Source organism: Triticum aestivum, chromosome 7A (assembly GCF_018294505.1).
Source record: "Triticum aestivum cultivar Chinese Spring chromosome 7A, IWGSC CS RefSeq v2.1, whole genome shotgun sequence".
Lineage (NCBI taxonomy): Eukaryota > Viridiplantae > Streptophyta > Magnoliopsida > Poales > Poaceae > Triticum > Triticum aestivum.
Genome location: NC_057812.1, coordinates 319,604,917 through 319,628,072, shown reverse-complemented (window position 1 = coordinate 319,628,072; position 23,156 = coordinate 319,604,917).

The following is a 23,156-nucleotide window of genomic DNA, read 5'->3' as shown; positions in this document are numbered from 1 at the left end:
TATGACATGGTAGATACAGAAACTGCTTCTTTATTCCATCGTCATACACACCATACAAGGTTTAGTACAAGACCAAACAAAGTACTAATACGGTGAAAAGAGGATTACATCTCATCGGAGGCATTCCAAGCTCCTATACATTATTTTTCTACACTCCGGAAGAGTACAAACTAGGTCATATCCCACGAGACACGCAGGACAATAGACGACACAGCTAGTGCGAACTAGTGATACTACTACTAACTCAAACCGATCCGTAGTAGTCCTCGTAGAAGTCACCTCCATAGCCCGGAAGTTCAACATGATCATCCGGAAACAGACGGTCTCGCGGAGCTTGTGGACCATAGGGACTAGGGTGAGGTCTTGGACCAGCAAACGGTGGCCTGCGGGGACCGCGAGGTGGGGTGATGCCTCCTACATCACGCCAAACCATCACGTCTGGCAGAGCAGATCTCACAGGATAGAGATCGCGCATATCTGAATATCCAGCTTGCACCGCCGGTGCGAACCGAGTCAAAGTGGCCCAGTGGTCAGCACGGGTATTGAAGAGCTCTAACCTTAAGGCCCGGTTTTCACGGTCCTTATCCTCGAGCATCTCAGCAGTGGTGCGAGTCCGTGAATCCTCCTGAGTGGAGTCAGCATATATAGCCTGAAAATATCCTTGTGCTCCCGGAAGTGATCCTGGCATATACCGGAAATCAGAGTCCCGAAATAGACCAGATCTGACTCGCATAATGGTCATCATAGAGTAGGCGGCATCCTGCACAGCCATCTCGATAGTAACCCCGAGTCCATAGGAGCAGTGAAGAGGCTCAGTGGATCCAGGATAAGATGGAAATATTCTGACAGTGCAGAGATACTGGCTTTGATTAAAGTCTCGGAATTGCTCTTCGACCGTGTACTCAGGATACCAGCGGTATCCAGCCTCAGTCATTACCCTGACCAACTTAGCAGTATGGCCGGGTACATCTAGGCACCGAGTCAGGCGAACCACTTGATTGAGGTCGCGAGTGGCCATCTGAAAGCATAATCATAATGCAAAGGCATTAGAATTTCTAGCAAAATTTCGGCAGCATAACAGCTGTAAATGCTCAAAAAGGATTTTGAGACATTTGACAAAGGATTTCGTACACACTCAACATCATCATATCAAAGTTCTGAAACCATTCTGACAACATAATGTGGTAGTAGAACTGAACTAGGCTTGTAACCATCAAACTTATAAGGTACTACTGATTAGTAACACGTGATCCTGATAGAGAGAACAGATCCTAATTCCTTAACCCCCGGTGGAAGAATGGACTGACTCAGATCAGAAAGTCATAAGGTATAAGGAGTAAAAAGAGCCTTACGTTCCAACCCACAAACAATTCCCCTACATATAACTAAAGAATTTCTAGACTCAACATCGACCAGTTTGGCTTGGAAGAACCTACAGGCAGTCCGGCTCTGATGCCAACGCTGTCAGGACCCCGACTCGATGTCACATCGATCTAGCCGGTAACACTTCATATCACTTTGCGGCCTCACGCACGGTATTCCCACGGGTGTCGCCTTACCTTTGCCCGGGACCGTTTGCGCCTTTTGGCTCACGTATATGATAGTGTCGCTAGCATCCATATGATAAAGAGCCCGGGCTGACATGACTAGTCGTAAACCCAAAGTGGCACAGACTTACAGGGACAGGCATCCATGACCCAGCTTCGAACGTGTCGGTCATCAGCAAGTGGGTCCGGGCTGTAGCACTGGGCTAGCAGGACTCCGGTAAACCGGGCTGTAGCGGGCTAACAGGACTCCGGTACTCAAAGCGTGACATTTCCCCGAAGGGACAGACACAGGAACGAAGAAGGACACATGCCGGCCAGCCTAAGTGTTCCAGAGCAGTAGCAAGCTACCATGGCTCAGCGGTAACACTAGGAGACATTTCCCGGTAAGAGAGGCTACTAAAGATAAACAACTAGATAGTCAGATCCCACACATACCAAGCATTTCAAACATACACACAATATGCTCGATATGTGCAAATACAACGAAGCATCACAACATGACTCTATGACACAAGTACTTTATTTAAGGCTCAGGGAGCCATACATATCATACACACAGGTACGGGTCACACGACCCAACATACAAGTCATACAGTCATACAAGCCAACAGCGGAAGTAACTTGTCTGAGTACAGACAACTAGTAAAATAAAAGAGGCTTGGAAGCCTAACTATACTATGTGGTCCATCACAAGCTCAGGGTCACCACCTGGGTCTTTAGCCTACTCGTTGATGTCAACGTCTACATAGAACCCATCAGAAGGGGTTGCAGCGTCTTCTGTAAAAATGTAGATTATAGCAACATGAGTACAAAGGTACTCAGCAAGACTTACATCAGATCCTACATACATGCATAGTATCAAGAAGGGTTGGTGGAGTTATTGCAGCAAGCCAGCTTTGACTCCTGGCTAGACTATCCTACGATACTCCATTTGAAATAGTTTTGCGCACTCGAGTCCACTATTCACCACTTCAATACACTACCGAGGATCCACCTCCGTCTTCCTACGGAAGAGCCATCCTCGGCACTCACACTTATCTTGAGGCTTTTAATAGTTTCCATTTACTTGTCTATGAACTGTATAGGCAACCAAGTAGTCCTTTACCGCGGACGCGGCTATTCGAATAGATCATGATAACCCTGCAGGGGTGTACTTCTTCATACACGCTCTCACCACTTATCGTCGCTTACACGACATGTACTCGGCAACCTTCAAGCGGAAGCCCAACGTGGGTGTCGGCCACGACCTACCTAATCACCTAAGCCTCCAGTCCAGGTTTATCGCCTATTCAGGTTCCATCCGCAGGGAGTCCGGCCGAGGTTTCCCATACGGCCCCGAACGATGTGAACAGGGTTCCCGAGATACCTAACGGGTATTCGGTACACCGTGCCACGTACCTACCGCATCACAGCCCACCCCTACGGTCAGCGCTGTCCACGGCCTCCAGTAGGCTACAAACACCAGAAACTACTTGCAACTCCTGGACGGAGAACTGGGGTGAATAAGAAGTCGAGAGGGTCCATTGGTTTCGGGCCCAATGCATGGTAGTAGCTGATTCTTAAATCACACATACAGATCTCAGTGCTTAAGGTCGGCTTCAATGAAACAACCCACCATGTACTCCTACATGGCCTCTCATCGATACCTTTACCAAATCGTGTTCACTACACCACTCTCATTACCGACATAATCATTTCACTCTAGCCCATCACCCAGATGAACCAGACCTGACACAACTCTAAGCATAGCAGGCATAGCAAGGTAGGAACAACACATACATATGGCTCAATCAACTCCTACACATGCTAGTGGGTTTCATCTAGTTACTGTGGCAATGACAGGTCATGCAGAGGAAATGGGTTCAACTACCGTAGCACACAGCAGTTTGAATCGCGTTGTCTTAATGCAGTAAAAGAGAGCAGGAGCGAGAACATGGGATTGTATCGATATGATCAAATGGTTGGTTGCTTGCCTGATGGTTCGTTGCACGGATACGATTCCTCGTTAGGGTAATCACGGTACTCCTCGGGGACAGATCCTGTCGCAAAGGATAACGATACACAGGCATCACCAAACAATGTGCAACAATATGATGCATGCATGAAACATGGCAATATGGGTGTGTTGGGCTAATGCAACTAAAACCAGAAGTGTTTGAGCAAATTTGAATCAAAGATTCAAATTCCAAATTCAAATATGGCCTTTTAAAGTGCCTTTTCTTGTTCTGATTAAAACATCAGCTTAACTTGTTTGATCATGCATGAAAATGGTACAGATGGATAGATTGGATTTTTCTGATCATTTTTCATATATTATTTGTCCAATTTGGAGTTACAGAATAAAAGTTATGAATTTTTGAAGTTTAAATAATATTCTGGAATTTCCTGATTTAATTTAAATCCAGAAATTCAATTACTGCGTCAGCCTGACGTCACAGTGACATCAGCAGGTCAACAGAGCTGGCTCGGGTCAAACCTGACGTGTGGGGTCCACACGTCAGTGTCACAGGGGCTAATCCCGCGTTGACCCCGGGCTGGTTAGCTTTGACTAACCCCTGGGGCCCACTTGTCAGCGTCTGTAGGTGGTGGGTTAGTGGTTAATCAACTAGGCCACGTCAGCTCGCCGGAGTTCTGGCCGGCGGCGACCAACAGTGCGGCGGCGATAGTGGTTTTGGTCGTTTCGGCCACCAAATGGAACGTGGCGACCACCGGAGTGAAGCTGAGGACGACCCGCGGCTCTTGGCGGAGTCCGTTGGGGTCGGGGTGGCCGGAGTCGACGGCGGCGAGCTCGGCTGCGGCCGCCGGGGTTCGGTCGTGCACGGGAGTGGTGCTGGAGCTCGAAGTCGAGCAAGGTGAGGCGCTAGGGATGCTCTACTGGGTTCTGTGAACGCGTTGGACTCGCCGGGGTGACCAAATGGTCACCGGAGCTGCGTCGACGGCGAGCTCGGCGACGGCGGAGGTTCGGCCGAGGTGGGGATGCAGCTACGGTGAGGGAACGAGGGGAAGGAGAGGGGGAAACGGCTCGGGGGCTCACCGCGGTTGCAGTGGGCGTCGAAGCGGGCTCGGGGACGCGCTGGAGACGGCGAATTCGTCGGCGACGGTGGTCGGAGTCCGAAGAGGGGAACGGCGACGTGGCGGCGATGCAGGGCTTCCGGGGACTCGTGGAGCGGTGGGGAGGAAGAGGGAGTCGAGGCGGAGCTTCTGAGCTACTCGGGGGAGCGAGGGGTGGCCGGAGTCAGTGGCTACGGCGAACGGCGGCGACGGTGGTGTTCGGCCGAGAGCGAGAGAGAGCGAGGGAGAAACGGGGGGGAGAGTGAGCGAGAGCAGGGGGGAGAGGCGTGGCGTCGTCCAGGGCGTCGAGCGAGGAGGGGAGGCCAGGCAAGCAGGCGAGCAGGTGGCGTGGCGCGGTGGCGCGCGCGCGCGCCGGCCACACTCCCCTCCCTCTGTCTGGACGAAGACGACAGAGGAGGGAGGTGGGCTGGGCTGGCTGGGCCAGCCAGCTGGCTGGGCTGAACAGGGAGGAGCCCAGGTAAGCTTCTCCCTTTTAGTTTTTTTCTGTTTTCTGTTTTATTTAATACTTCTGCAACTGTGTTGAATTAATTAAAATACCTAGGCAACTCCAAAATTCACCAAACTACTCCTGGTCCATAGTTGGATTATTTCCAACATGAAACATTTTAGTTTGGAGATATTTGAGCATTTAAATATTTTATATTATTTTAAATGCCCAAATTCAAATAGTTATGATTTAACTCAAGAACCCTAGGATGGCCTAGAAAAGTGTGCACCATTTTTGGCAGAGGTTCTGAACCAAGGCTAAAATGATGGACATTTTAGAAGGGCATTTCAGGTTCATTGAAAAATTATTTTAGTAACCCTAATTGGTTTCAGAGGGGACTGGGGGTTCTGTCATCCCCATTTCAAGTTTCTGATGAAAGATAAACATGATGCAACACTCTAATGCATGACTAGCTAGGGTGTGACAACTCACCCCCACTCAAAAGAATCTCGTCCCGAGATTTGGGTTCCTCCGAGAAGAAGGCGGGATACTCGAGTCGAAGACGATCCTCCCTTTCCCAAGTTGCTTCATCTTCAGAATGGTGCGACCACTGAACCTTGAGAAACTTGATATTATGACGTCGCGTGGTACGCTCGGCTTGATCGAGGATACGAATGGGGTACTCTCGATATGTAAGATTATCTTGGAGATCAAGCGTTTCGTGGTCCACTTCACGGATAGGATCCGAGAAGCAACGCCTGAGTTGAGAAACGTGGAAAACATCGTGAACTCTGGAGAGGTGCGGAGGTAGTTCCAATTGGTAGGCTACTTCTCCTCGTTTGGCAAGAATGCGAAAAGGTCCAATGTAACGAGGAGCCAATTTGCCTTTGATACCGAAACGATGGGTTCCCTTCAGAGGGGTGACCCGAAGGTAAGCCTTCTCGTCAACCTCGAAAGTCATAGCCTTATGTTTTCGGTCATATTGACTCTTTTGACGGGATTGGGCTGTTTTCAATTTTTCACGAACGATACGAACTTGTTCTTCTGCTTCCTGAATCATATCCGGGCCAAAGAATTGTCTTTCCCCGGTCTCTGACCAGTTAAGGGGTGTTCGACATCGTCGTCCATAGAGAACTTCAAAAGGGGCTTTACCCAAGCTAGATTGATAGCTGTTGTTGTAAGCGAATTCGGCAAATGGAAGGCACTTCTCCCAGTCCATTCCGAAAGAGATAACAGAGGCTCGAAGCATGTCTTCTAGAATTTGGTTGACGCGTTCCACTTGACCACTTGACTGAGGGTGGAAAGCGGTGCTAAAGGAGAGACGGGTTCCCATAGCATTTTGGAAACTTTCCCAAAATCGAGAGGTGAAAAGACTTCCTCGATCCGAATTGATTTCCAAAGGAACACCATGGAGGGACACTATTCGGGAGATGTATAAGTCTGCTAGCTGACTAGCGGTTATACTCTCACGAACAGGTAGGAAATGAGCTACTTTGGAAAGACGATCGACCACGACGAAGATAGCATTATTCCCTCTCTTGGTCCTGGGAAAACCGGTAATGAAATCCATACCAATTTTATCCCATTTCCATTCAGGAATAGCTAAGGGTTGAAGGGTGCCAGCAGGCCGTTGATGCTCTGCTTTTACACGACGACAGACGTCGCAATTGGCAATATACTGAGCAATTTCTCTCTTCATCCTAGTCCACCAGAACCTCTGGCGTAGGTCCTGACACATTTTAGTACTACCGGGATGAATGGTGAGAGGAGATTCATGGGCTTCCTTAAGGATCAATCGCCTTAGGTTGCGCACTTTGGGAACTACTAATCGATCCCCGAAGTACACGACTCCTTGATCATTAACGGAGAAACAATTCGCAATTCCTTTCTGAATGTTCCTCTTGATGCGGGAGATTCCCGGATCTACCTTCTGTGCTTTGATGATTTGATCCGTAAGGGTAGGTTTTGCCACCAAGGTGGAGAGAAAACCTTGAGGTACAATGTGAAGGTTAAGCTTCCGAAATTCCTCATGGAGAAGCGGTTGACTTTGTTGTAACATCAGGTTGTTACAATAAGATTTACGACTTAGCGCATCAGCCATGACGTTGGCTTTCCCTGGGGTATAGGTTATCCCTAAGTCGAAGTCTGTGATCAATTCAACCCAACGTCTTTGCCTGAGATTCAGATCCGGTTGGGTGAAAATGTACTTCAGACTTTGGTGGGGAGAAACGGCTCGGGGGCTCACCGCGGTTGCAGTGGGCGTCGAAGCGGGCTCGGGGACGCGCTGGAGACGGCGAATTCGTCGGCGACGGTGGTCGGAGTCCGAAGAGGGGAACGGCGACGTGGCGGCGATGCAGGGCTTCCGGGGACTCGTGGAGCGGTGGGGAGGAAGAGGGAGTCGAGGCGGAGCTTCTGAGCTACTCGGGGGAGCGAGGTGTGGCCGGAGTCAGTGGCTACGGCGAACGGCGGCGACGGTGGTGTTCGGCCGAGAGCGAGAGAGAGCGAGGGAGAAACGGGGGGGGAGAGTGAGCGAGAGCAGGGGGGAGAGGCGTGGCGTCGTCCAGGGCGTCGAGCGAGGAGGGGAGGCCAGGCAAGCAGGCGAGCAGGTGGCGTGGCGCGGTGGCGCGCGCGCGCGCCGGCCACACTCCCCTCCCTCTGTCTGGACGAAGACGACAGAGGAGGGAGGTGGGCTGGGCTGGCTGGGCCAGCCAGCTGGCTGGGCTGAACAGGGAGGAGCCCAGGTAAGCTTCTCCCTTTTAGTTTTTTTCTGTTTTCTGTTTTATTTAATACTTCTGCAACTGTGTTGAATTAATTAAAATACCTAGGCAACTCCAAAATTCACCAAACTACTCCTGGTCCATAGTTGGATTATTTCCAACATGAAACATTTTAGTTTGGAGATATTTGAGCATTTAAATATTTTATATTATTTTAAATGCCCAAATTCAAATAGTTATGATTTAACTCAAGAACCCTAGGATGGCCTAGAAAAGTGTGCACCATTTTTGGCAGAGGTTCTGAACCAAGGCTAAAATGGTGGACATTTTAGAAGGGCATTTCAGGTTCATTGAAAAATTATTTTAGTAACCCTAATTGGTTTCAGAGGGAACTGGGGGTTCTGTCATCCCCATTTCAAGTTTCTGATGAAAGAATAAACATGATGCAACACTCTAATGCATGACTAGCTAGGGTGTGACATTTCTTTACTGAACATAATTCATGTTTCCTTTCAGTTAGTTGCGAGAGGCACTGCTTAAGTTTTATTTCAACTAATTGCTCGCTGAAAAAGATATCAAAATAATATTTTGAATTGATAAAACATAATATATATAAAAATACAACATTTCGAAGAGGGTTCAAACACAATGGCGACAAAAAAGTGAAGGGAAAGGAAGGGTAAGGATAAAGACATGATGTGAGGAGAGCGCGGTTAAATAAACACAATCATGCCTACGAAGAAAGAAGGGGAAGAAATAATGAATTTGTTGTTATAGGAATTGAAACAATCATGCTTCACTATGTTTTCTGTTCTCCCATAGCAACGCACAGGCGTTAAACTAGTAGAAATTAAAATGTCCATAAAAAATAAGATATTACAAAATGTGGAATTTCAAAAAAAAAAACTGATAAGTGCCACTCATGTGGACTGAAGGAGGTTGAGGCACACGACCTTTTAGCCACCCATTATGACACGTTAACCTTTTTCTATTTTCCGCATGCAAACATGATAGTAAATGATGATATTAGCGGGAATCTTTGGGTTTTCAAAAAAATATCTCTCTTAAATGACAAATCTGACTGAAAAAACGTTTTGACCGTTAAATTCATTGCGACGAGAACTTCAAACTAGATCCCACATCGATATGTTTCGACGATATTTTTTGGCGGTCAAAAGTTTCCATGTCTATTGCACATAAATTGGCATGATGTTTATACTTAAGTTGCCATGATATATTTCAACTAGTTTTCTTCTACGCTTAAAGTAATTTTTGACATGTTATAAAAAAAGAAATAAAGAAACTAGACTTGCCATGATGAATTACTAAAATTTGCCATGATCCATGAAATAATTTTGACATGGTTCATAATTAAAAAGAAATCAGTTGTCAATTACTTTAAAAATGCATGGTCAATTACTTAGAATTGACATGAATCAGAAACTAAAATTGCCATGGTGAATTACTTAAATTTGCCATGATACATGCACAAAAAATTGCCATGGTTCATAAAAATAATAATTTCCATGATCAAAATATTAGAATTGCCATGGTCAAAATACTGAAATTATCATGATCCATAAACTAAAATTGCTATCATGAATTATTCAAAACTGCCATGATCCATGGATTAAGTTTGTCGTGGTTAGTTACTAAAAATTGACACGGTCAATTAATAAAATTTGCTGCGAAAAGTAGTTGAAATACAATATAGTTTTAAATCTAGAAGAAAAAATAGATTAAATATATCATGGCAATTTTAGTCTAAACATTATTGCAACTTCAGTCTAACATCATGGCAATTTCGGCCAAAAAAAGTCATCGAAACATATCAACATGGGATCTAATTTTGAAGATCTCATCGAGATGGATTTAATGATGAAAATGGATTTCTAATCGGAATTTTTATTTAAGAGATAAAACATTTTTAAGTCTGAAAAACTAAAAAAGATTCCATTGATGGCATTTGTTTGTTGTGGCAAAATAGATGGTAATGAAGATTTTTGGACCATATTGCTTCGTGCCACATGTGTGGCACTTATCATTTGAAAAAAATAGAAAACTGGAATCGAAGAGAATACTGTCTAGGATTAGAGCAACTCCATCTAGGGCACCCAAATGCCTGCAAGTGTTTAGACAACATGGTATTTGTCCCTCCAACATCATGCATCAAACACTACTGGAATCAGGATCTTTGCCATCAGCTTGTACTTTGTCGTCATCTTATAGAAAACTGAAGGCAAAGAACTGGCTAATGGCAAAGATCATATTTGTCGTCAGCCAGTTCTTTGTTGTCTGCTTGCAGACGACATAGCTGTCTGCTAGCAGGTGGCAAAGAAAATGACCAAGCTAACGACCGTTCCCCCCAGCCCCACCCTACTAGTTAGGATCTTTGTCGTCTGCTAGCAGACAGTAAAAAAATTGACCTAGCTAAAACGATCACCGCCCCGCCCCACCCCTCTCTCTCTCTCCCCTCACCTCACCCGCTCTGGCCCCATAGCCCGAGCCGTCGCTGGCCCGCGCCACGTCCGGAGCCTGAGGCGCCGCCGGCCCGCCCCGCCCCCCGAAGCCCGCCCCGTCGCTGGCCCGCCCCATCGCCGGAGCCGCACCACGCCCCGCCGCCCTTCCCCGCGGCCTTCCTCAACCCGCGCCCCTCCCCGTGGCCTGCCTCCACGGACCGACCTCGCGCGGAGGTGAGTTCTTGTGTTTTTTCTATTTTTTAGATTTAGTTTATGTTAGTTTAATTTAGTTTAGTTTAGGTTTAGGTTTAGATTTAGTTTAGGTTTAGTTCTATTTTTTCTGTTTTTTAAGAATAAACAAGAAAGATGAAAAGAAGAAGTAAAAGAAGAAGAGGAAGAAGAAGAAGAAGAGGAAGAAGAAAAAGATTAAAAAAAAGAACAATAAGTAGAAGAAGAGGAAAAAGGAGAAGAAGAAGAAGAAGAAAGAAGAAGTTGAAAAAAAGTTGAAGAAGAAGATGAAAAAAAGAAGTAGGAAAAGTAGAAAAAGAGGGTCGTCTAGGGTCGAGGGTCATCGAGGGTCGAGGGTCACCGAGTGGTCGAGGGGTCGAGGATCGAGGGGAAAAGGAGTCGAGGGTCGAGGGGAGAAGGGGAGAAGTGGTTGATGGTCGAGGGGTCGAGGATCGAGGATCGAGGGTCGCCGAGGGGTCGAGGGGTCAAGGATTTGCCATCCCGACCCCGACACCCCGACCCCGACACAACACCCCAACCCCGACACGACACTCGACCCCGACACGGCACCCCGACCCCGAATGGCACCCCCGACCCCGACATAGCACCCGATACCTCCCGAAAAGGTGCTCTTCGGCCTTCTAGAGGCCTACGGGGTCATATATTTGTGAATTATGAGTTAGGTCATATATTTTTTGATTTTGTTATAAAAACATCGTATTTGTGTTGATCAGGTGGTTTTTAATGTGCAGTTGTTTCATCGTTGCGAGGGTCTGGTGTTCGACGACCTCCCCGTGCATTCGACAAGCTCCGCCCCTGCGTTCATGGGTGAGCACAAATGACATCTCCTCCTCCCTCCTTCATTTGCTTTGTTCCGATCTTCGCGCCGATTAAACTTGCTAGCTATAGGCGTCTTCAATCATCAGTATGCGTGACCACTATGCATCTCCCATTTGAAAGGGTTACATCTATAAATATGCATGGATTTGCATATTTATAATCATGATTCTTTCGAATTGTCCAACGTTATCCATGGACAACCCGAGTATGTGTAGATTGGGTTCGTTTTCCCATATGCTCTACTCCGGATCCGATGCCGAATTTCGTCAGTGCCGCCCTGTTGTTCCCCGGGTACACATCCTCTCTGCTTATTGTCGAGACGTGTATCAGGAGAACAACATGGAGGTGTTGCCGAAATTTTGCGTCAGATCCGGAGCAGAGCATGGGAAAACGAACCCAATCTACACATACTCGGGTGGAATTAGGACCTATCTTTACCTATTAGCGTCTAGGTTGCATGGACGTAATAAATCTGATAAAATCCATTAATTGATGGATATGGTTTGCTGAATTATGTATATATTTCTTTTGTGTCCAGTAGCTACACAATATGAGTGATCGTGTGTGGATGTACACTGGTCAGACTAGTCAGGAAGACATGACCGATGAATGGCTAACAAAAACCAAGAGGTTTGTGAGAGCCGCATTTGCAAATGGCCAGAGAAAAAGCCGGTGCCCCTGTGTCCGGTGCGACAACTATCTAGGAGGAACAAGCTTAAAATGAGTAAACACCTGTAGAAGTTTGGTCTTATGCCTGGTTATATGCTCTAGACATTTCATGGTGATTCTGCCCAATGTGCCAGAGCCGAGGTGGTTCATCGTCACACCGATAAGCATGGTACCAGGATGGAAGACATGGTGCAAAACTTTGATGATGCTCGGGACTCGGACAATGAGATGGAGGAATCTGCAAAGGCCTTTAATGAAATGTTGGAGTCTTCAAAACGTCCTCTCCACGAGCACACTGAGCTTTGTCAGCTGGATGCCATCTCACAAATAATGGCTCCAAAGGCTCAATTCAACTTGGGCAGAGAATGCTACAATGCGATGATGACTGTATTTGGATGTTTTCTACCCAAAGGCCATGTACTAACTGCAAACATGTACCAGTCAGTAAAAATCCTCCGTGCTCTTAAGATGTCCTATGAGAAGACACATGCATATGAGAAAGGATGTGCCTTATTTAGGCTTCAGTATGTAGACTTGAACTATTGTCCCATTTGCAAGTCATCCAGGTATGTTGTGGTAGACAACGGTATGGGTGAGAAGACGCAGACCAAAATCCCAGTTAATGTCCTTTGGTATATGCCAATCGTACCAAGACTTCAACGTATTTTCATGGTCGAAGAGATGGACAAACAGATGACATGGCACAAAACGGGCAAAACAACCCAACTAGATGCAGATGGAAAGCTGATGATGGTGCACACATCGAATGGTGAAGCATGCAGGCACTTTGATGCATTACATGCGGAAAAAGCGACAGATCCAAGGCATCCGAGAGTCGCCATCAGCACGGATGGGTTCAGTGTGTTTGGTCTGACGGCAGCCCAATACAGTTGTTGGCATGTATTTGTCATTCCACTCAATCTCCCCCCCCCGGACATATTATGCAAAGAAAGAACATTTTCCTGACGTTGATAATTCCAGGGCCCAACTATCCGGGGAAGAATATGAATGCGTACATGTAGCCGCTTAAGGACAAATTGCAAGAAGCTTGGGATAATGGGTTGAAGACATACGACGCCTTTACCAAATAGAACTTCATAATGCGTGTCTGGTACATGTACTCGACGCATGACTTGCCGGCGTATGCGCTATTCGTTGGCTGGTATGTGCATGAAAGGTTCTCGTGCCCCACATGCAAGGGAGCTCTTGAGTTTCGTTGGCTTCAAGCCAGTCGCAAGTTTTCTTGCTACGACTTGCATAGACTGTTCCTGGATCCTCGCCATAAGTTCAGGAAAGACAAGAAGAACTTCATCAAAGGTAGAGTTGACAAAAACTCTGCACCACTAATACGTCTCCAACGTATCTATAAATTTTGACTATTCTATGTTGTCTTATTATCAATCTTGGATGTTTTATAATCATTTTATAGTCATTTTATATCATTTTTTGGTACTAACCTATTGACATAGTGCCAAGTGCCAGTTCCTGTTTAATCCATGTTTTTTATATCGCAGAAAATCAATATCAGACGGAGTCCAAATGCCACGAAACTTTACGGAGATTTTTTATGGACCAGAAGGAACATGTTGGGCCCTGGTTGCACCTGGGGGGAGTCCCGGGAGGGGATAACCCACCAGGGCACGCCGGGAGGCCTAGGTGCGCCCTCGTGGGTTGTGCCCACCTCGGGTGCCCCTCGGACCGCCTCTCTGCTCTATAAATACCCCAAAAATTCCAGAACCCTAGGGAAGTCGATGAAATATTCATCCAGCCGCCGCAGAGTCCAGAACCACCAGATCCAATCTAGACACCATCTCGGATGGGGTTCACTGTAGGGGAACATAGTAATTTCGAAAAAAATCCTATGCACACGCAAGATCATGGTGATGCATAGCAACGAGAGGGGAGAGTGTTGTCCACGTACCCTCGTAGACCGAAAGCGGAAGCGTTAGCACAACGTGGTTGATGTAGTTGTACGTCTTCACGATCTGACCGATCCAAGTACCGAACACACGGCACCTCCGAGTTCAGCACACGTTCAGCTCGATGACGTCCCGTGAACTCCGATCCAGCAGAGCTTCATGGGAGAGTTCCGTCAGCATGACGACATGGTGACGGTGATGATGTTGCTACCGACGCAGGGCTTCGCCTAAGCACCGCTACGATATGACCGAGGTGGAATATGGTGGAGGGGGCACCGCACACGGCTGGGAGAGATCAACTGATCAACTTGTGTGTCTAGAGGTGCCCCACTGCCCCTGTATATAAAGGAGCAAGGGGGGAGGCCGACTGACCCTCTATGGGCGCACCAGGAGGAGGAGTCCTCCTCCTAGTAGAAGTAGGACTCCCCTTTCCTACTCCTACTAGGAGGAGGAAAGGAAGGAGGAGAAGGAGAAGGAACGGGAAGGAGGAAAAGGAGGAAAGGGGGGCCGACCCCTAGTCCAATTCGGTTTGGGCTAGGGGTCCGCGCGCCCTGCCTCCTCTCTTCCACCACTTGGCCCATGAGGCCCATTACTTCTTCCTCGTATTCCCGTAACTCCCGATACCCCCGAAAATACCCGAATCACTCGGAACCTTTCCGATGTCCGAATATAGTCGTCCAATATATCGATCTTTAAGTCTCGACCATTTCGAGACTCCTCGTCATGTCCCCGATCTCATCCGGGACTCCGAACTACCTTTGGTAAATCAAATCACATAAACTCATAATACAATCGTCACCGAAACTTTAAGCGTGCGGACCCTACGGGTTCGAGAACTATGTAGACATGACCAAGACATGTCTCCGGTCAATAACCAATAGCAGAACCTGGATGCTCATATTGACTCCCACATATTCTACGAAGATCTTTATTGGTCAGATCGCATAACAACATACGTTGTTCCCTTTGTCATCGGTATGTTACTTGCCCGAGATTCGATCGTCGGTATCTCAATACCTAGTTCAATCTCGTTACCGGCAAGTATCTTTACTCGTTCCGTAATACATCATCCCGCAACTAACTTATTAGTTGCAATGCTTGCAAGTCTTAAGTGATGTGCATTACCGAGAGGGCCCAGAGATACCTCTCCGACAATCGGAGTGACAAATCCTAATCTCGAAATACGCCAACCCAACAAGTACCTTCGGAGACACCTGTAGAGCACCTTTATAATCACCCAGTTATGTTGTGACGTTTGGTAGCACACAAAGTGTTCCTCTGGTAAACGGGAGTTGCATAATCTCATAGTCATAGGAACATGTATAAGTTATGAAGAAAGCAATAGCAAGAAACTAAACGATCAAGTGCTAAGCTAATGGAATGGGTCAAGTCAATCACATCATTCTCCTAATGATGTGATCCCGTTAATCAAAGGAAAACTCATGTCTATGGTTAGGAAACATAACCATCTTTGATCAACGAGCTAGTCAAGTAGAGGCATACCAGTGACACTCTGTTTGTCTATGTATTCACACATGTATTATGTTTCCGATTAATACAATTCTAGGATGAATAATAAACATTTATCATGATATAAGGAAATAAATAATAACTTTATTATTGCCTCTAGGGCATATTTCCTTCAGTCTCCCACTTGCACTAGAGTCAATAATCTAGATTACACAGTAATGATTCTAACACCCATGGAGCCTTGGTGCTGATCATGTTTTGCTCGTGGAAGAGGCTTAGTCAGCGGGTCTGCAACATTCAGAGCCGTATGTATCTTGCAAATTTCTATGTCTCCCATTTGGACTAAATCCCGAATGGAATTGAAGCATCTCTTGATGTGCTTGGTTCTCTTGTGAAATCTGGATTCCTTCGCCAAGGCAATTGCACCAGTATTGTCACAAAAGATTTTCATTGGACCCGATGCACTAGGTATGACACCTAGATCGGATATGAACTCCTTCATCCAGACTCCTTCATTTGCTGCTTCCGAAGCAGCTATGTACTCCGCTTCACATGTAGATCCCGCCACGACGCTTTGTTTAGAACTGCACCAACTGACAGCTCCACCATTCAATATAAACACGTATCCAGTTTGCGATTTAGAATCGTCCGGATCAGTGCCAAAGCTTGCATCAACATAACCATTTACGATGAGCTCTTTGTCACCTCCATATATGAGAAACACATCCTTAGGCCTTTTCAGGTACTTCAGGATGTTCTTGACCGCTGTCTAGTGATCCACTCCAGGATTACTTTGGTACCTCCCTGCTAGACTTATAGCAAGGCACACATCAGGTCTGGTACACAACATTGCATACATGATAGAGCCTATGGCTGAAGCATAGGGAACATCTTTCATTTTCTCTCTATCTTCTGCGGTGGTCGGACATTGAGTCTTACTCAACTTCACACCTTGTAACACAGGCAAGAACCCTTTCTTTGCCCGATCCATTTTGAACTTCTTCAAAACTTTGTCAAGGTATGTGCTTTGTGAAAGTCCAATTAAGTGTCTTGATCTATCTCTATAGATCTTAATGCCCAATATCTAAGCAGCTTCACCGAGGTCTTTCATTGAAAAACTCTTATTCAAATATCCCTTTATGCTATCCAGAAATTCTATATCATTTCCAATCAACAATATGTCATCCACATATAATATCAGAAATGCTACAGAGCTCCCACTCACTTTCTTGTAAATACAGGCTTCTCCAAAAGTCTGTACAAAACCAAATGCTTTGATCACACTATCAAAGCGTTTATTCCAACTCCGAGAGGCTTGCACCAGTCCATAAATGGATCGCTGGAGCTTGCACACTTTGTTAGCTCCCTTTGGATCGACAAAACCTTCTGGCTGCATCCTATACAGCTCTTCTTCCAGAAATCCATTCAGGAATGCAGTTTTAACATCCATTTGCCAAATTTCATAATCATAAAATGCGGCAATTGCTAACATGATTCGGACAGACTTAAGCATCGCTACAGGTGAGAAGGTCTCATCGTAGTCAATCCCTTGAACTTGTCGAAAACCTTTTGTAACAAGTCGAGCTTTGTAGACAGTAACATTACCGTCAGCGTCAGTCTTCTTCTTGAAGATCCATTTATTCTTAATTGCTTGCCGATCAATGGGCAAGTCAACCAAAGTCCACACTTTGTTCTCATACATGGATCCCATCTCAGATTTCATGGCTTCTAGCCATTTTGCGAAATCTGGGCTCACCATCGATTCTTCATAGTTCGTAGGTTCATCATGATCTAGTAGCATGACTTCCAGAACAGGATTACCGTACCACTCTCGTGCGGATCCTATTCTAGTTGATCTACGAGGTTCGGTAGTAACTTGATCTGCAGTTTCATGATCATTATCATTAGCTTCCTCACTAATTGGTGTAGGTGTCACAGAAACCGGTTTTTGTGATGTACTACTTTTCAATAAGGGAGCAGGTACAGTTACCTCATCAAGTTCTACTTTCCTCCCACTCACTTCTTTCGAGAGAAACTCCTTTTCTAGAAAGGATCCATTCTTAACAACGAAAGTCTTGCCTTCGGATCTGTGATAGAAGGTGTACCCAACAGTTTCCTTTGGGTATCCTATGAAGACACATTTCTCTGATTTGGGTTTGAGCTTATCAGGTTGAAGCTTTTTCATGTAAGCATCGCAGCCCCAAACTTTCAGAAACGACAACTTTGGTTTCTTGCCAAACCACAGTTCATAAGGCATCGTCTCAATGGATTTCGATGGTGCCCTATTTAACGTGAAAGCAGCCGTCTCTAAAGCATAACCCCAAAACGATAGCGGTAAATCTGTAAGAGACATCATAGATCACACCATATCTAGTAAAGTATGATTACGACGTTCGGACACACCATTATGTTGTGGTGTTCCGGGTGGCATGAGTTGCGAAACTATTCCGCATTGTTTCAAATGTAGACCAAACTCGTAACTCAAATATTCTCCTCTACGGTCAGATCGTAGAAATTTTATTTTCTTGTTATGATGATTTTCAACTTCACTCTAAAATTCTTTGAACTTTTCAAATGTTTCAGACTTATATTTCATTAAGTAGATATACCCATATTTGCTTAAATCATCTGTGAAGGTGAGAAAATAACGATATCCGCCACGAGCCTCAATATTCATCGGACCACATACATTTGTATGTATGATTTCCAACAAATCCGTTGCTCTCTCCATAGTACCGGAGAACGGCGTTTTGGTCATCTTGCCCATGAGGCACGGTTCACAAGTACCAAGTGATTCCTAATCAAGTGATTCCAAAAGTCCATCAGTATGGAGTTTCTTCATGCGCTTTACACCGATATGACCTAAACAGTAGTGCCACAAATAAGTTGCACTATCATTATGTAACACCCTCGATGCGACTATATCTCCCACGTGTCGAGGCACGACTTAGAGGCATAATCGCATCGAAGGCATATGTCGCAAGTGAGGTAATCTTCACACAACCCATGTAATATAATAAGGGAAAGAGATACATAGTTGGCTTACAATCGCCACTTCACACAATTACATGAATAAAGCATTACATCATACAGATACAATCAAGGTCCGACTACGGAACCAAAATAAAAGAAGAACCCCAAATGCGACAAAGGTCCCCGATCGACCCCAACTGGGCTCCACTACTGATCAACTGGAACGAAACAACACAAAGGGCAAGATCTTCATCGAGCTCCTCCTGAGCTTGGTTGCGTCATCTGCACGGACTCAACGGCACCTGCAAGCTGGTTTTGGAAGTATCTGTGAGCCACGGGGACTCAGCAATCTCGCACCCGCGAGATCAAGACTATTTAAGCTTATAGGAAGGATGGAGTAATGAGGTGGAGCTGCAGCAAGCGACTAGCATATATGGTGGCTAACATACGCAAATGAGAGCGAGAAGAGAAGGCAAAGCACGGTCGAGAAACTATGATCAAGAAGTGATCCTATAACAACCTACGTCAAGCATAACTCCAACACCGTGTTCACTTCCCGGACTCCGCCGGAAAGAGACCATCACGGTTACACACACGGTTGATGTATTTTAATTAAGGTCAACTTCAGGTTTTCTACAACCGGACGTTAACAAATTCCCATCTGCCCATAACCGCGGGCACGGCTTTCGAAAGTTCAAATCCCTGCAGGGGTGTCCCAACTTAGCCCATGACAAGCTCTCACGGTCAACGAAGGAATAGACCTCCACCCGAGACATTCCGATCAGACTCGGTATCCCGGTACAACAAGACATTTCGACAGGGTAAAACTAAACCAGCAACACCGCCCGAATGTGCCGACAAATCCCGATAGGAGCTGCACATATCTCTTTCTCAGGGCACACTCAGATTGTCCTAGGTACGGGTAGGCCAGCCCAGAGTTGCCCCTGGTAGCCACCGGTAGCTGACAGGTGGACCAACACTCAGAGGAGCACTGGCCCGGGGGGTAAAATAACGATGACCCTCAGGAGCGCGACTCCCAAGGGAAAAGAAAAGGCTAGGTGGCAAATGGTAAAACCAATGTTGGGCATTGCTGGAGAAGCTTTACTTAAGGCGAACTGTCAAGGGGTTCCCATTATAGCCCAACCGCGTAAGGGACGCAAAATCCGGGAACATAACACCGATATGACGGAAACTAGGGCGGCAAGAGTGGAACAAAACACCAGGCATAAGGCCGATCCTTCCACCCTTTACCAAGTATATAGATGGATTAATTAAGTAAGATATATTGTGATATCCCAACAAGTAAACATGTTCCAACAAGGAACAACATCTCCATGTTCCAACAAGGAACAAACTTCGATCTTCACCTGCAACTAACAATGCTATAAGAGGGGCTGAGCAAAGCAGTAACATAGCCAATCAACGGTTTGCTAGGATATGGTGGGTTAGAGGTTGAACATGGCAATTTGGGTGGCTGACAAGCAAGTGGTAGGCATCGTAGCATTGGCATGGCAAAAGAGCGAGCAAACTAGCATAGCAAAGATAGTAGTGATTTCGAGGGTATGATCATCTTGCCTGAAATCCCGCAAGGAAGAAGAACAAGTCCATGAATAAGACAAACGGACGTAGTTGAACGGATCCTCACAAACGCGACATTATCGGAACCAACCCGAAGAAACAATCACCGGAAAAGAAGCACACAACATAGTAAATAACCAACACATCAACATGGCATGATGCACAAACGAGTATGATGCATGTCCGGTTTAATGAAGCATGGCATGGCAAAGTGCACAAGCAGTTCTACAAATTAAGTGGAGATCAATATGCAACGAGTTGCATATTGACGAAACACCACAACAAGTTATTTAGTTTGATCTCGTTTATGTACTCAACAATATTAAATGTTGGTTAACATGGCAAGAGGGTGAAGCAAAGTAAAACTACCTATCTAGTCAAGTTTAAATGAGGCCGGAAGCAACGAACAACAATTCCGGAAACTCCCATATGCATATTTTAGATTAGGTCCTGTTCTGCCCTAAACACAATTTTAGAGTTGTTTAAAATGCAAATAAAGGTCACCATGATAAACTAGGCAAAATTCTACCCCATTTACATATAAAGTTTATTTAAAACCGAGCTACGGTTATTTAGTTATGAAATAAAGCATTTTAGCATGGCATAGGAGCAAATTAATGCAAACAGCATTTTTAACATTTTAAATATGGATGAAAGTTGGATATTATTAAACTAGATGAGAAACTAAGCATTTTTCATATTTAAAGTTTTTACATATGATGCACAGATTATGAGTTATTATATGCATGAAGTGCAAGGGGGTTTCTGCAAATATGTAATTCCTCGGATAATGCTAAATTCGTAGGACTGGAAAAAAATATGATGTGGGCTGAAACTGGCTGGGCCACAATAGGAGAGAAAAAAAAGGAGGGGGCGCTGGGGGTGGACTCACCATGGGCCTTGGCCCGGACGGTGGAGGAGGCCGGGCAGGCCGGTTGCTGGGCCGGGGCGCTGGGCTGAAGGGGAGGGCCCACGAGGCCAGGCCGACGGGGGCGTTGTCCTCCTCCCGATCGGATCGGGAGCGAGGCACGGCGGCAGCAGCGCACCTTGAAGCTCCGGCGAGCCTCGAGGGCAGCAGGACAGCGGCGGGGACGGCCAAAACCGGCCGGATCCGGTGGAGAACGGGGCGGGGTCTCCGTTCCCGGCATCGGTGAGGGCCACCGACGTCGAGCGGAGCTTCACGAGGCGGCGGCGGCAGATCCTGCGGGGAGAAGAGAGAGAGCAAGGTGAGGGAGAGATCGGGCCAGAGAAGGAAGGAGGAGACGGGCGCGGAGGCCGGTGACCTGGTGCAGGCGGCGGATGGCGAGGCAGAGGACGGGCGGCGGCGTGCTCCGGTCGCCGGAGTTGGTCGCCGGCGACGGCACGAAGGCGGTGGCGCAGATCGGGCAAGACGGGTTCGGGCGGCGAGGTTGCGGGCTCCCTCGGGCCCGGCGCGGCCCGGGGCGGGTCCGATCTGGGCTTCACGAGCCCGGCGGCGAAGTGGGGCAGCGCGGTGCCATGTGGCGCGCGGTGAGTGGAGGGGAAGCGGCGGCGGGGAGACGTGGCGGCTTCTGATTGGCTGGAGTGAGGTGGCGCGCGGGGGCGGACATGTCTGGTGCAGCGCGGACGCGTCCGGTGGCGCGAGGAGGAGTGGATCTAGGGTTAGACTGCGAAATGATCCGAAATTTCGGGGAGGGGTGCTCTTTTATAGGTAGAGGGAGCTAGGAAGTTCCAAATGAGGTGCGGTTTTCGACCACGCGATCGTGATCGAACGACCGAGATGATGGAGCAGAGTTAGGTGGGTTTTGGGCCAAATTTGGGGGGTGTTGGGCTGCAACACACACGAGGCCTTTTCGGTCCCTCGGTTAACCGTTGGAGTATCAAACGAAGTCCAAATGGTACGAAACTTGACAGGCGGTCTACCGGTAGTAAACCAAGGCCGCATGACAAGTCTCGGTCCAATCCGGAAATGTTTAATCCCCACACAAGAAAGAAAGGTAGAAATGATCACCGGAGGAGAACGAAGCGCCGGATTGCAAAACGGACAACGGGGAAAATGCTCGGATGCATGAGACGAACATGTATGCAAATGAAATGCGCATGATGACATGATAAAATGCAACACGCAAGCCAATGACAAGACAACAACAACGAATAACTGAACGACACCTGGCACATCGGTCTCGGGGCGTTACAACACTCCACCACTACGAGAGGATCTCGTCCCGAGATCTAGGATGGCACCGGAGGGAAAACGGAAGAGAAAAAGAAAGGTAAAACTAAGTTGCTTCTTTGACCAATGAGTGAAACCAAAGAACCTTGAGAGGTTGAACATATTGGAAGAAAGAATACAAAGGAGATGAACGAGATTGCAAACAATCCATTAGAAAGAGGAACAAGGAACATTACGAGAACTTGAAGGTTGCAAAGACATGAATCAAGAGTTTAATGGACAAGATAGAATTTGAAACCACTCCGGTTAAAACAAGATGAGAGGGGAAGAATTCGGGCAGTACTCCGGTTGAACATGGAAGGAATAAAACATGAACTTGAGAAGATGGGATGTTACTTGATGAAATCAACAACACACTGCCTCCGGAACTATTGAAAGAATGGCACAATGGGTAAGAAGGATTTCAGACAGCTCTCCAGTTGAGGAAGGAGGGAAAACTTGATAAGATTAGAGAACTCGAATGAAAACACGACACTCCGGTTAAATGGATAAGCAAGAAAAGAACACGATCCTCATGAATCGAGATGGTGAGTGAAAAGAGCAACGTCACAATGCCTCCGGAAGAAAGAATAGAAGATAGGTCATTGGAATAACAGAATGGAGGGGGAAATGGCAACTTCTGCCACAATTGAGCTTGGAAAGCACTCTTCCAAGAAGGTTACAATGGGGTTGTTGGGAAAAACCCAACAACGAAACGAATAAGCTTGTAGTGGGCTTATGGAAAACATCTCAAAATTATGAGGTGACAACCGGCCACTAACGGAAACTATTGCTAGCTTTAGATCGACTAAGAGATGAACACTTCTTCCACCAAGATGATAAAGAGATAACTTGGATCATTGGCAAGCACCACAAATAGCAACATTCCAATGGAAGGCTTTTAGGTGAAATCTATACCAAGATAACTCCAATGAAGAGATTGACGGTTGAAAAGATCTCTTGAACAAAGAGAAAAAGATGGATTTAAATATGTCACTCTTGAAAACTTGTGAATCATGAAACGCGAAGGGAAATTATTAACAATGACCTAACACCACCTCAAAAG